The sequence below is a fragment of the Amaranthus tricolor genome, chromosome 9 (assembly GCF_026212465.1).
Source record: "Amaranthus tricolor cultivar Red isolate AtriRed21 chromosome 9, ASM2621246v1, whole genome shotgun sequence".
NCBI lineage: Eukaryota > Viridiplantae > Streptophyta > Magnoliopsida > Caryophyllales > Amaranthaceae > Amaranthus > Amaranthus tricolor.
This window is the reverse complement of record NC_080055.1, coordinates 10,844,241-10,858,304: the sequence shown is the minus strand read 5'-3', so window position 1 is coordinate 10,858,304 and position 14,064 is coordinate 10,844,241.

The window sequence follows — 14,064 nt, the reverse complement described above, 5'->3', positions numbered from 1 at the left end:
TTGATTTGTAAATTAATATAAAAAGATAAAAGAATAATAATAAAATAAATAAAACTAAAAAAGATAAATTAAATAAATAAAAACTCTCACCTTATTAAATACTATCATTTAAAGGTAATTTATTAATCTCTTAAATAACTATTATTTATTAAGACCTTCTCTAATTTTATCGATTACCGTAGAATTTCATTTAATGTGTACCGAATGATATATACTCCCTCCGTTCTTTTTTGATCTTCTACATTACTATAACGGGTAGTTTCAAAAGTTCTTCCACTTTAGAATACTTTCTATTTTTAGAAAGTTTTTATCCCACTTTTACCCCTTAAAACCCCCTCTTTTTTTTTGATGTACCCCTTTTCTTTTATTTATAATTATTTTCTTTCTCATACTTTCAATACAATCATTACTTCACACTACTATTTAATTAAAATAATATCCACTACAATCTCATACTTCCAATACAATCATTACTTCACACTACTATTTAATTAAAATAATACCCACTACAACCCAAAGATTCTATCTTTCTTAATAGGTGTAAAAAATCCAAAATGAAAGATCAAAAAAGAACGGAGAGAGTATTTACTAAGTTAAAAACTGCGGGCCTAGGAAAACAGAGTTAAAGCATGAAAGCAACAGAATGAAGACCGTTAGCACTTATAAAGTTGTTATGTTGTTATAGCCGTTTCCCAATTAATTCTTTTCAAACCAAATATTTTACGAGAAATTTAACCATTTTTATAGATTGTTATTCTTAGTCTTCATTAATTTACATGTGACTTCCATGTGGGGATGTGAAATAATTGCTTGGTTGGAGTCTAAGCATAAAACTTTACCTCTAATGTTATCAAGATTGCAACGTATGAAGTAACTTGATGAACCGATTGTAATTTCAATGACTATGACAATGTTTAAAGAAATTAAAACAAATGCAAAAGAACACAAAGATTTAAGGAAGTTCACTCAATGATAACTACGTCCTCCGTGGTGTGTAGTGTCTTGTTTATATTATACCAATTGAAAAATACAACTCTTACAATGAAGTATTACAAATGATCTAAGAGAACGCAAAGGTTATGTGTTTAGGCTTGGGGTTTACGTTTAACGTGTTTTAGAGAGCTAATGACATCACTATTTTGTAGGGCTAATAAGAATTACTGAGCATACAACATTAATGCTAGGAATTAGAGAGCTAATGACATCACAAATTTGTAGGGCTAATAAGAATTACTGAGCATACAACATTAATGCTAGGAATAAATTATAAGTAACAGCTCCTAGGACACCAAGAAGTCGAACAAAACAGAATCCAAAGTTGCTGGACCTACTGCTCGTTCGAGCAGATCCTTCTGTGAGCCTCTGTCTGCTGATCCTCAAAGTGCTCGTTCGAGGCACCTATGTGCTCGTTCGAGCATGCTGCAGGCTGGCCTTCTGATTGCTTCTGTTTTGGGTGCTCGTTCAAGGCATTGAGGCTTCGATAAGTGCCTAATTCGAGCATCCTAGTGCAGGTGACTCTTGGATTACCAAACTCCTCATTTACTTCATTCATCATAAATCCCATGTTTAAGTACTCATTAACACACATGTAACTCAATACATTCAAAGCAACACTTAAACTTTATTATCAATCACACACATTAAGTCACCAACTTAATACACCCATTAACTTACTCCATAGGATTCCATCCCATAAGTCACACATGAATGCACACATGCATTGTGCACTCAAATCACCATTAAATTTTACCATAATTTTTAATCAAATAATTTGCATTAGCTTTTGCGGATCAAAACCTAAATTTTCTCTTGGTGAGCACAAGTTAATAAATATTGAGTATATAACATATCTTAAGTTATAACCACGAGTTTCATTTTTTTTCTTAAGTTGATTTAAAAAAATACTATATAATTATGTTTACAAATTTTGTTTAAATAATAGTAGTAACATTTTAACTAACAATATATTTCCTATGTTTCATTATATTTGCTAAATATTTGGCTTTTCATGAATCATTTTTTATGATTTTTACATTGAATTATCAACTAAAAATTACAAAAAGTTGATATTAAGAAAGTATGTGATTAGACGATTTAGACACCATCCCATTTTATTATATTTAGTATTATTGTAGGACAGTGGAATATTAGTATAATATTATTTTATATTTTATATTATTGTGATTTAGTTTCCTTAAGTTTAATATTTCGTAATATTTTGTTTCCTTATTTTAGTCCTTATTACTTGTAGAGGTATTACCTCTCATTATTATTCAATACAAACCAAATATTCAAAATCCAAATCAGTCTTATTTCCGCATTATAATTTTCTACATGCTATCAAAGCCGTAAGGTTTTCTTGGACGAAAGAACTCTATCGGTATTTTATCATTGATCAGAATCGACCAAAATCGATCCAAACAAAAAACAAATCAAAACAAAACCAATCAAATCAAACCAAATCAAAAACAAAACCAAACCTGGACCATTTTTTCATGGCACAAATTGAGCAAATGTTCCAACTTTTTCAAAAAATGACCCAAAAGCTTGAACAACCAATCCAAATTGAAAAATTAAACTAGCAAAATTACACCACGTGGCGTACACAAATGAAAACAGAAATCGTTCATCAGGGGAGGCTCAACCATATCACCGTTATCTCTCCATCCACCACAAATCCACAATGGGTCCAAAATGATTATATGGTGATCTCATGGATCATCAACAATATCGATCGAGACCTTGTAGAATATTTTCCTGACTACACTACCTCCGCTTGAGATTTATGGATAAGAATCCACTTCATTCTCGGACCAGTTCCGCTACCTCCCGTTGATGAGACCATTCAGCGTGAGGTCGCGAGGGGGAGAAGTATGGTAAAAAAGACATCATCGGGATTTAATCCTCAGAAAAAAAAAACCCAGAAAACAAACAAAAACAAAGATTTAAAAGAAAACTCAAAAATTCTCAACAAAGGTACGAGTAATTTGCTAGGTGTCACTGATTCTACTACCACCACAAGTCATGCTGAGTTGAAGGCTGAAAATAATGAGAAGAAGGGACTTAATTCTAATGAGAGAAACATAGAAAGAAACAAGAAAAATAAAGGGCAAAAAATACCGGGCAAAAATAGTAGCCACCACCAAAGTTCAGATAGTAGTGGCCGAAATTCAGACAGCAAATTTGGAGGAGCCATTAATAGTAGAAAATTAATTGGGAAAGCAAATTTCAAATTTCAGGGAAAGTAAGAAAAGTGGCAATTGAGAAAGAATGTGATGTATTCAGGGCAACAGGAAACATTTCATATACTTGCTTTTGTACGCATAAAAGACAAAAGCCAAAAATTCAAAAAGTAAACCTACCCAAATTACTCATTCATGACCCACGCCTTAAATTTCCCTCCCAAATCTTACTAAATATCCCTTCTTATAAAACCCACAAACCCAAAGTCCAAATCTTTGACACAAATAATAAAATAAACCAACCCGTTTTATTTCATGACCTTTTATCTCACTCCGAAAAGTTAAAAATCAATTATGAAAAATTCACAAAAGAGATTATCAAAATTTCATTTGTAAAATCAAAAGATCGACTAGCGGATTTTCTATTCAAAGCAATTGGCTCTGAAGCGTTGAAGAATATTTTTGGCAAGTTCGGTCTCGATGATCCCAAGACCAAACTTGAGGAGTGTAGGAAAATGGAATATTAGTATAATATTATATTTTATATTTTATATTATTGTGATTTAGTTTCCTTAAGTTTAATATTTCGTAATATTTTATTTCCTTATTTTAGTCCTTATTAATTGTATAAATAGAGGTAGTACCTCTCATTATTTTTCAATACAAACTAAGTATTCAAAACCCAAATCAGTTTTATTTCTGCATTATGATTTTCTACAATTACATATTAGTTGTTGTATATATATAAAGTAAAAGCTTAAATAAGATAAATAGTGTCATTGTATCAATAACCATAATTCACCAAATAATTCAAAATATAGAAAGTATATCATCGATAAGAGACTAATATAGCTGATAATTAATTCACATTTGTAAATATTAGGAATGACAGAAGCTTAGTCGACCTACTATTCAAACGTGAACCTAATTCAAAATAAATGAACTTGGGTTAAGACTTTTGACTCAATTAGTTAAATGGATCGATCCGACCCAATCTATTTGTTAAATGAGTTAAATTAATGCCAAATTTTAAACCTGAAACAAATTAGTATAATCCATTTAATTAAATGAGTTAGTTTCTAGCCAAATCAATTAATATGCCAAGAACTTAATTCATTTAATATTTTTCTATTTTTCATACTAAATAAAAAATAAACAACTCATGAATAAAATATTTAAAATTAAGGCTTAAAAAAAACTTTAAATCAATAAGTGGGTCAAAATTAAATCAAACTTGGGTTATATTATCCTTTACTTCGTCATTTATGTTTTTAGTCATATGATGATGTATTAATAAATTTAACAGCATACTCTAGCCGTTAAAAAGTGGGCAATCTGAAACGCCAAAAACACAGACCAGAATTATTTATCTTTATTCATGTGATTTGACTAGAAAGAAAGTAAAGTTCCATGATTCATGATTGGCACCGGAAACCAGCGGTAAAGTGATGTAATTAATGGGGATCGTTAGATTTAGTCACAGACACTATAATTAACTTGATATTATTTCCCATTCATGTTATTTTCAATTCCACAATGCTGATTTTCTATCATTCATACATAGAGTAGAGTATATATTCTCTTTACTATGTGTAATGGAACATTTTGTACAACGTTATTTGGGTTATTTGGATGATTTTATATAAAAATTTCTAATAAATCATCATAAAAAATAAAAAGAATAACATTAAAATAAATAATACCAAAAAAATATATTAAATTAACAAAACTCTCACCATATCACATTCTACCACATAAGAGTGATTTATTAACTTCACAAATAATCGTTATTTATTAAGACCTTCTCAATTTTGTATACTGGAAATATTATAATAATGATGAATTATAAATATGTGTTACAAGATAAATAATCTATTTGTAATTCTTTGTATATGGTTTTGAACTCTTGTTGAATCACCAAGGGGACGATAAAGATATGATTGCGACAATAAAAAAAGTCGTTTGGAAACTTGATATTTTTCCCACAAAGGTGCTTGAGATGATAGATCAAATTCACAATAAGATACAATCTACACAACAAAATCCTAGCACAAGGAGACTACAATAGTATATACAAGTATTGTGGTGAATTAAAAATTTTGAGAATATTAAGAGTCAATTACTCCTTCAATATTATCTCATGAAAGGAAGAACAAGAATAAAAGTATTTTTAAGATAGAAATCAAAACTGATATGGAGATAGGATAAAATGTCCCCTGGCATCCATCCCCTATATATAGAGCAATGCATCAAACAACACCTCCTTTTGAAACAAAAGTGTTTCACTATGCAAGGCTTATGAATCAAAGTAACGATTCATCAAAACAAAGCAATTGCAATTAACTTCCAACCCGTCTTAATATAGAATGTATTGGCGGAAACAATACACTAAGTTGGGTCACTATTTTATAACTTCGAATAAACTAAATCAAAATTCATTACATAATAATCCAGAGAGTAAAACACTCCCATAAATAAAAAGATAAAACATCTAAACTTCAACTTAATGTTCTAGGTAACCCTACACTCTCTCAGTCTTATTCCCCAGTTGCTCCGAGTGAATTCAATCATCACCTGCAACAACTAAACAGCAAATTACCACTTAGTGGCCAGTAACTAGACTGTCCTTAACACCAAGGTTCAAATTTAAACAAAGAACTAATGTGAGGCTTAATTAAAATGCAAATCAATTAACAACGATCCAACCATACAAGCCAAACCGATAGAGTCAAATAATGTTGATCAATTCAATTAATACCAAAGTAGGATAACCAAATCAATTAAAACCAAGGATAATTTTTCCAAAACAATTTAACAAAAACCAAGTTAACAATATTTTCAAGTCGTACTTGGAACAGACGCAGTGCACAAATTCGCGGCCCATTAAGCCTAGATAAAGTCAGGGCGAACCTCGGGTCAACCACAATGATATAACCCTGTCTAAGAATGGCCAATCTCTCTCGTTTTCCGAAGATCCAGCATAACGAGAACGACAACTAAATCTAAAACCAATCTACTATAGATGTGCTGTCCAATCGAAGGAACCACTATGGACTTACCCAACGATTTCCAAATAACAACAAAACCAATGTTCATAAGGAACCACTATGGATTTACCCTTAAGAACCCAAAAGTCAAATTCCAAAACCAAATCAAATGTTCATAAGGAACCACTATGGATTTACCCTTAAGAACCCAAAGGCCACAATGACCATTTCCAAAATACCAAAACTCCAAAGGAGTAGTTCAAAACCAATCAAGATCAAAATCATACAGTTTAAGTTGTAATGTCTGAGTTTGGAATAAGGATAATTCGAACTTAATCAAGAATACACCTTACTACAACTCTTGGCAAGAATATACTACAGACAATGTTATTTTATTCTTAAGTATAAACTTGTCGACAAGCAACAAAACAGTTTTATAAACCATCAAAATAAAATCACATAGCCATTATAATAGTCAACAAAAGTAAATGGTCAAGGTCGAAGTCAATGCCAAAGTCAAGTTCTCTATTTACATGACTTTAACAACAAATGGTCATAAACTATCTAATTAAATAAATAAGTAGTACATGAAATTAACACATAACCAAGCAATTAGGTACATGACCAAAAATAATAAATTAATAAATTAAATCAGGTTTTAATTCCTCTTAACCTTAATTAATTCACAAAATTCAAATTAAGTAGTTTAAGCCATCATTAAATAATAATTTTGTAAAATTAAATCCAAATTCATCAAAATCAATTTACACTATTACCTACTGATTGTAACATATTTTAGTGTTAAAATAATGTGAAAATAAATTAAAATCAATAAATTACAGCCAAATTACTATTAATAAAAAGTGTAGATTTTCCAGATTTTCATAATAATTTAAAATAAAATTATTCAAATCACGAAAATAAATTTTAACCAATCCTAATTTAATCTATGTTATAACACATCATAGAAGATTAAAATAACAATAATATATGCACGAAAATAATTAAAGCAAAATTTACTATATAAAACCGAATTAATCAATTTAAATTTTAATTAATTCTAAACAAGACTTCTATGTTTAATTAAGAAACTAAGTGAAGAAAAATCTAGTTACCTGGATAATGGAGGAAAGTAATAATCTTTAGAAGATTAAAGAAAACTCCAAGAAAATCTCCCAAATAATTTGCAAAATAAATTCCTTGAAGTAAGCTTGAATAATTCAAAATAAGTCTTCAAAAGTTACCCAAAAATATGATAATATTTTGACACTTGAAGAAAAATAAAGCAAGTATTCTTTTTTTTTTATTTTGAGAGAAAAGAATGAGAGAAAGAAAGTTTATGAGCTAGTTTATGAATGAATGAAAATTTCCATAACAATAGGCTAGTATTTATAGGAGGGGAAAAACCATCCCAAAAGACTCTTCATAATGGTTGAGAATTTATGAGCATTAGGAAGTTCAATCAACTTGAAGAAAAGAAAATGAAAAGATTTGAAGGATGTTCATGCATTCATTCCATTCTAGAATGTACCAATTAATTAAGCATAAATTAGAATCAATTAACCTAATTAAACACTAATTTTAAAAGCTTATCATGATAATAGTGTACTAAAAAAAAAATATATTTAGTCATCCTAATTTAAAACTTGTTACCACAAGTTGGTCCAAAAATAAATAACCTAGGACATATAATAGTAGTACATAAATTTAATGAAAATAATATATTAACACGACGACAACAACAACAACAACAATAATAATAATAATAATAATAATAATAATAATAATAATAATAATAATAATAATAATAATAATAATAATAATAATAACTTACGCTCCTTTTAAATCACATTATAAAGCATAAAAGAGATAGTTATAATAATCCACAAATAATATCATAATAAATTATTTTAAATTAAAAACTAGACTTAAAGAAAAGTAACTAGAAAGATGAATAAAATGGAAATTATGCCACAGAGAAAAATTCGGGGCATTACAATCCTACCCACTTATAAAAAGTTTCGTCCTCGAAACTTACAAAAAGAAAGATAACGAAACAAGGACGAAATAATTACCTTTGTTCGGCTACAAACAACTCGGGATACTTAAGTCGCATTGACTCCTCAGTTTCCCAGGTGGCTTGTTCATACTTTTGACTACGCCACAAAACTTTCACTAATGGCACTTCCTTTCTCCTCAGAGAACGTACCTGACGATCAAGGATTTTGACTGGCTTCTCCTCGAAAGTCAAATTAGGGTTGACCTCTACCGACTCTACGGCTATAACATGCGAAGGGTCACTTCGATAACGCCGTAACTGAGAGACATGGAACACATTGTGAACCTTAGATAGCTCGACTGGCAAAGCCAACTTATAAGCCACTTCACCAATCCTCTCAAGTACCTCATAAGGACCCACATACTTAGGGCTGAGCTTGCCCTTCACACCAAATCTCATTACTCCCTTCATTGGGGACACCTTCAAAAGCACCTTATCCCCAACATCATAAGTAATAGGTCTCCTACTCAAATCGGCATAAGACTTTTGTCGATCCTGGGCAGCCTTCATCTTTGCTTGAATAACTTTGACCTTATCTATAGTAGATTGGATAAGATCGGGTCCCAACACCAACGAATCACTTATGTCGCTCCAGAAAGTAGGACTACGACATTTCCTACCATAAAGAGCCTCGTAGGGAGCCATTTGGATGCTCGCATGATAGCTGTTGTTGTAAGAGAACTCTACCAAGCTTAAAGACTTCACCCACGAGCCTTGGAATTCCAGGGCACAAGCACGGAGCATGTCTTCCAAAGTCTGGATTGTTCTCTCCGTTTGCCCATCAGTTGCAGCGTGGAAAGCGGTACTCAACTTCAACTTAGTACCAAAAGCCTTTTGTAACGAGGACCAGAAATGAGATAAGAACCTGGGATCACGATCGGACACAATTTCCCTAGGTACACCATGCAACCTTATGATTTCATTTGAATAAGCCTCCGCCATTTGTTCCATTGACCAAGTCTTCTTCATAGGAATAAATCTGGCAACCTTGGTCAAGCGATCAACTATTACCCACACTGCATTCAAGCCACCAGCGGCATTAGGAAGCCCCATCACAAAATCCATGGAAACGGAGTCAAACTTCCATGCTGGAATAGGAAGGGGTTGTAACAAACCACCTGGCCTTTGATGCTCAATCTTCACCTTCTGACACACCAAACACTTGGCAACAAATTCAGCAACCTCTTTTTTCATACAAGGCCACCAAAAGCTTAGCTTGAGGTCCTTATACATCTTCGAACCTCCAGGATGTACTGAATAAGGAGTGTTATGAGCTTCACTCATGATTTCGTTCTTCAAAATCGGATCATTAGGCACACACCATCGCCCTTTGAACTTCATACTCCCATCCTCTGCAATATCAAAACTCCCAGCTCGTCCTTGAGCCTTTGCAGCCCGAATCTTCCGAAGCTTAGGATCATTCTGTTGCTTCTCTCTTAACTCAGCATAAAGAGCAGGCTCAGAACTCATAGCGCTTAAGCGAGCTTTAACCCCACCCAATGATACCACTTCAATTTCCATCTTGCGGAATTCCTCACATAAGTCCTTAGAGAGAACCTTCATAAAATTCAGCAAGGGTCCAGGCTTTCGACTCAGGGCATCAGCAACCCTATTAGCCTTTCCTTCCTTATACTCCAAGGTCAATTCATAATCCTTGACAAGCTCGAGCCAGCGCCTCTGACGCATATTCAATTCTTTCTGAGTGAAAATATACTTGAGGCTTTTATGATCAGTGTAAATCTTGCACGAAACACCATATAAATAGTGTCGCCAAATCTTTAATGCAAACACCACTGCAGCCAATTCAAGATCATGCGTAGGGTAATTCTTCTCATGAACTTTTAATTGCCTTGAAGCATAGGCAATAACCTTACCCCGTTGCATCAACACACACCCTAGTCCACTCTTCGAGGCATCACTGAACACCTCATACTCCTCTCCTTCTATCGGCAAGACTAAGACAGGAGCAGATGTGAGCTTTTCTTTCAATAACTGAAAAGCCTTTTCGCACTCTTCGGACCATCTAAACTTGCAGTCTTTCTTCATCAATTTTGTCAAAGGTTGAGCAATAATAGAGAAGTTATGCACAAACCTTCGATAATAGCCTGCAAGTCCTAGAAAACTCCGAACTTCAGTTACACTAGAGGGACTTGCCCATTCTATAATAGCTTTAATCTTCGTTGGATCAACCTTCACACCTTCCTTGCTAATAACATGGCCTAGAAATGCCACTTTCTTAAGCCAGAATTCACATTTTGAGAACTTGGCAAACCATTTCTGCTTCCTGAGAATGTTTAACACCATTTCTAGATGTTTAACATGCTCTTCTTCATCCTTCGAGAATACCAAGATGTCGTCAATGAAGACAACTACACATTCATCCAACAACTCGTGAAAGGACCTATTCATCTGGTCCATAAACACAGCAGGGGCATTCGTAAGACCGAAGGGCATGACGACAAATTCATAATGCCCATATCTAGTCCGGAAAGCCGTCTTTTGAATATCATCTTCCCTCACAGGGATCTGATGGTAACCAGACCTAAGGTCAATTTTAGAAAAGACACCCGCGCCCTTTAATTGATCAAAAAGATCGTCAATTCTTGGCAAGGGATATCTATTTTTGATAGTTACCTTGTTCAGTTCACGGTAGTCAATACACAGCCGCATACTACCATCTTTCTTCTTCACAAATAGAACTGGAGCACCCCAAGGAGAAGCACTGGGCCTTATAAAACCCTTATCGATAAGCTCTTGCAACTGAGTCTTTAACTCTTGCATTTCTGAGGGTGCCATTCTATAGGGGGGTTTAGAAATAGGAGCGGTACCTGGAATCAAATCAATCCCAAATTCTACATCTCTTTCGGGAGGGATTCCAGGTAATTCTTCGGGAAATACATCTGGATAGTTTCTGACAATGGGAATGTCTTCAAGCTTAACGCCTTCGGAGACTTCAGTCACTTTGCACAAGAAAACTTCATTCCCTTTCCTTTGTATTTTCATCATCTTTATAGCAGAGATGATCTTCACACCAGGCTTTGCTTTGGTGTTAGAATAAGAAACTCTCTCCCCTTTATGGTTTCTCAATACCACCTTCTCATCCCTACAATGGAATACAGCTCGGTATTCCTTCAACCAATCCATGCCGAATATCACATCGAATTCGTCCATGGGGAACTCTTTAAGATTTGCAGTCAATTCTACCTCGTTAATGATAACAGGAACGCTTCGAAAAGCGCGATGACAAGAAATTTTCTCCCCATTAGGAAGGGAGATCACAGATTTAACAGACATAGAAGAGTTCAACTTGGCTTTTTCAATAAAGAAAGAAGAGATGAAAGAAGTAGTAGCACCAGTATCATTAAGCAGAGGTTCATCTTCTAGGAGGAATCCTACAAAAACAGAAATTTATATGTAGTCTTACATACTTCCTTGCTTTTCTAAAAGCAATTCCCATTTCTTACTACCCAAGTAATCCTCTCTCTATGGTCAAGTCAATTGCTTCGATTCCAAGTAACTTACTCAAGCAAGCCTCGGAATCGTTCAGCTCTGATACCAACTGTAATGACCCGTCTTAATATAGAATGTATTGGCGGAAACAATACACTAAGTTGGGTCACTATTTTATAACTTCGAATAAACTAAATCAAAATTCATTACATAATAATCCAGAGAGTAAAACACTCCCATAAATAAAAAGATAAAACATCTAAACTTCAACTTAATGTTCTAGGTAACCCTACACTCTCTCAGTCTTATTCCCCAGTTGCTCCGAGTGAATTCAATCATCACCTGCAACAACTAAACAGCAAATTACCACTTAGTGGCCAGTAACTAGACTGTCCTTAACACCAAGGTTCAAATTTAAACAAAGAACTAATGTGAGGCTTAATTAAAATGCAAATCAATTAACAACGATCCAACCATACAAGCCAAACCGATAGAGTCAAATAATGTTGATCAATTCAATTAATACCAAAGTAGGATAACCAAATCAATTAAAACCAAGGATAATTTTTCCAAAACAATTTAACAAAAACCAAGTTAACAATATTTTCAAGTCGTACTTGGAACAGACGCAGTGCACAAATTCGCGGCCCATTAAGCCTAGATAAAGTCAGGGCGAACCTCGGGTCAACCACAATGATATAACCCTGTCTAAGAATGGCCAATCTCTCTCGTTTTCCGAAGATCCAGCATAACGAGAACGACAACTAAATCTAAAACCAATCTACTATAGATGTGCTGTCCAATCGAAGGAACCACTATGGACTTACCCAACGATTTCCAAATAACAACAAAACCAATGTTCATAAGGAACCACTATGGATTTACCCTTAAGAACCCAAAAGTCAAATTCCAAAACCAAATCAAATGTTCATAAGGAACCACTATGGATTTACCCTTAAGAACCCAAAGGCCACAATGACCATTTCCAAAATACCAAAACTCCAAAGGAGTAGTTCAAAACCAATCAAGATCAAAATCATACAGTTTAAGTTGTAATGTCTGAGTTTGGAATAAGGATAATTCGAACTTAATCAAGAATACACCTTACTACAACTCTTGGCAAGAATATACTACAGACAATGTTATTTTATTCTTAAGTATAAACTTGTCGACAAGCAACAAAACAGTTTTATAAACCATCAAAATAAAATCACATAGCCATTATAATAGTCAACAAAAGTAAATGGTCAAGGTCGAAGTCAATGCCAAAGTCAAGTTCTCTATTTACATGACTTTAACAACAAATGGTCATAAACTATCTAATTAAATAAATAAGTAGTACATGAAATTAACACATAACCAAGCAATTAGGTACATGACCAAAAATAATAAATTAATAAATTAAATCAGGTTTTAATTCCTCTTAACCTTAATTAATTCACAAAATTCAAATTAAGTAGTTTAAGCCATCATTAAATAATAATTTTGTAAAATTAAATCCAAATTCATCAAAATCAATTTACACTATTACCTACTGATTGTAACATATTTTAGTGTTAAAATAATGTGAAAATAAATTAAAATCAATAAATTACAGCCAAATTACTATTAATAAAAAGTGTAGATTTTCCAGATTTTCATAATAATTTAAAATAAAATTATTCAAATCACGAAAATAAATTTTAACCAATCCTAATTTAATCTATGTTATAACACATCATAGAAGATTAAAATAACAATAATATATGCACGAAAATAATTAAAGCAAAATTTACTATATAAAACCGAATTAATCAATTTAAATTTTAATTAATTCTAAACAAGACTTCTATGTTTAATTAAGAAACTAAGTGAAGAAAAATCTAGTTACCTGGATAATGGAGGAAAGTAATAATCTTTAGAAGATTAAAGAAAACTCCAAGAAAATCTCCCAAATAATTTGCAAAATAAATTCCTTGAAGTAAGCTTGAATAATTCAAAATAAGTCTTCAAAAGTTACCCAAAAATATGATAATATTTTGACACTTGAAGAAAAATAAAGCAAGTATTCTTTTTTTTTTATTTTGAGAGAAAAGAATGAGAGAAAGAAAGTTTATGAGCTAGTTTATGAATGAATGAAAATTTCCATAACAATAGGCTAGTATTTATAGGAGGGGAAAAACCATCCCAAAAGACTCTTCATAATGGTTGAGAATTTATGAGCATTAGGAAGTTCAATCAACTTGAAGAAAAGAAAATGAAAAGATTTGAAGGATGTTCATGCATTCATTCCATTCTAGAATGTACCAATTAATTAAGCATAAATTAGAATCAATTAACCTAATTAAACACTAATTTTAAAAGCTTATCATGATAATAGTGTACTAAAAAAAAAATATATTTAGTC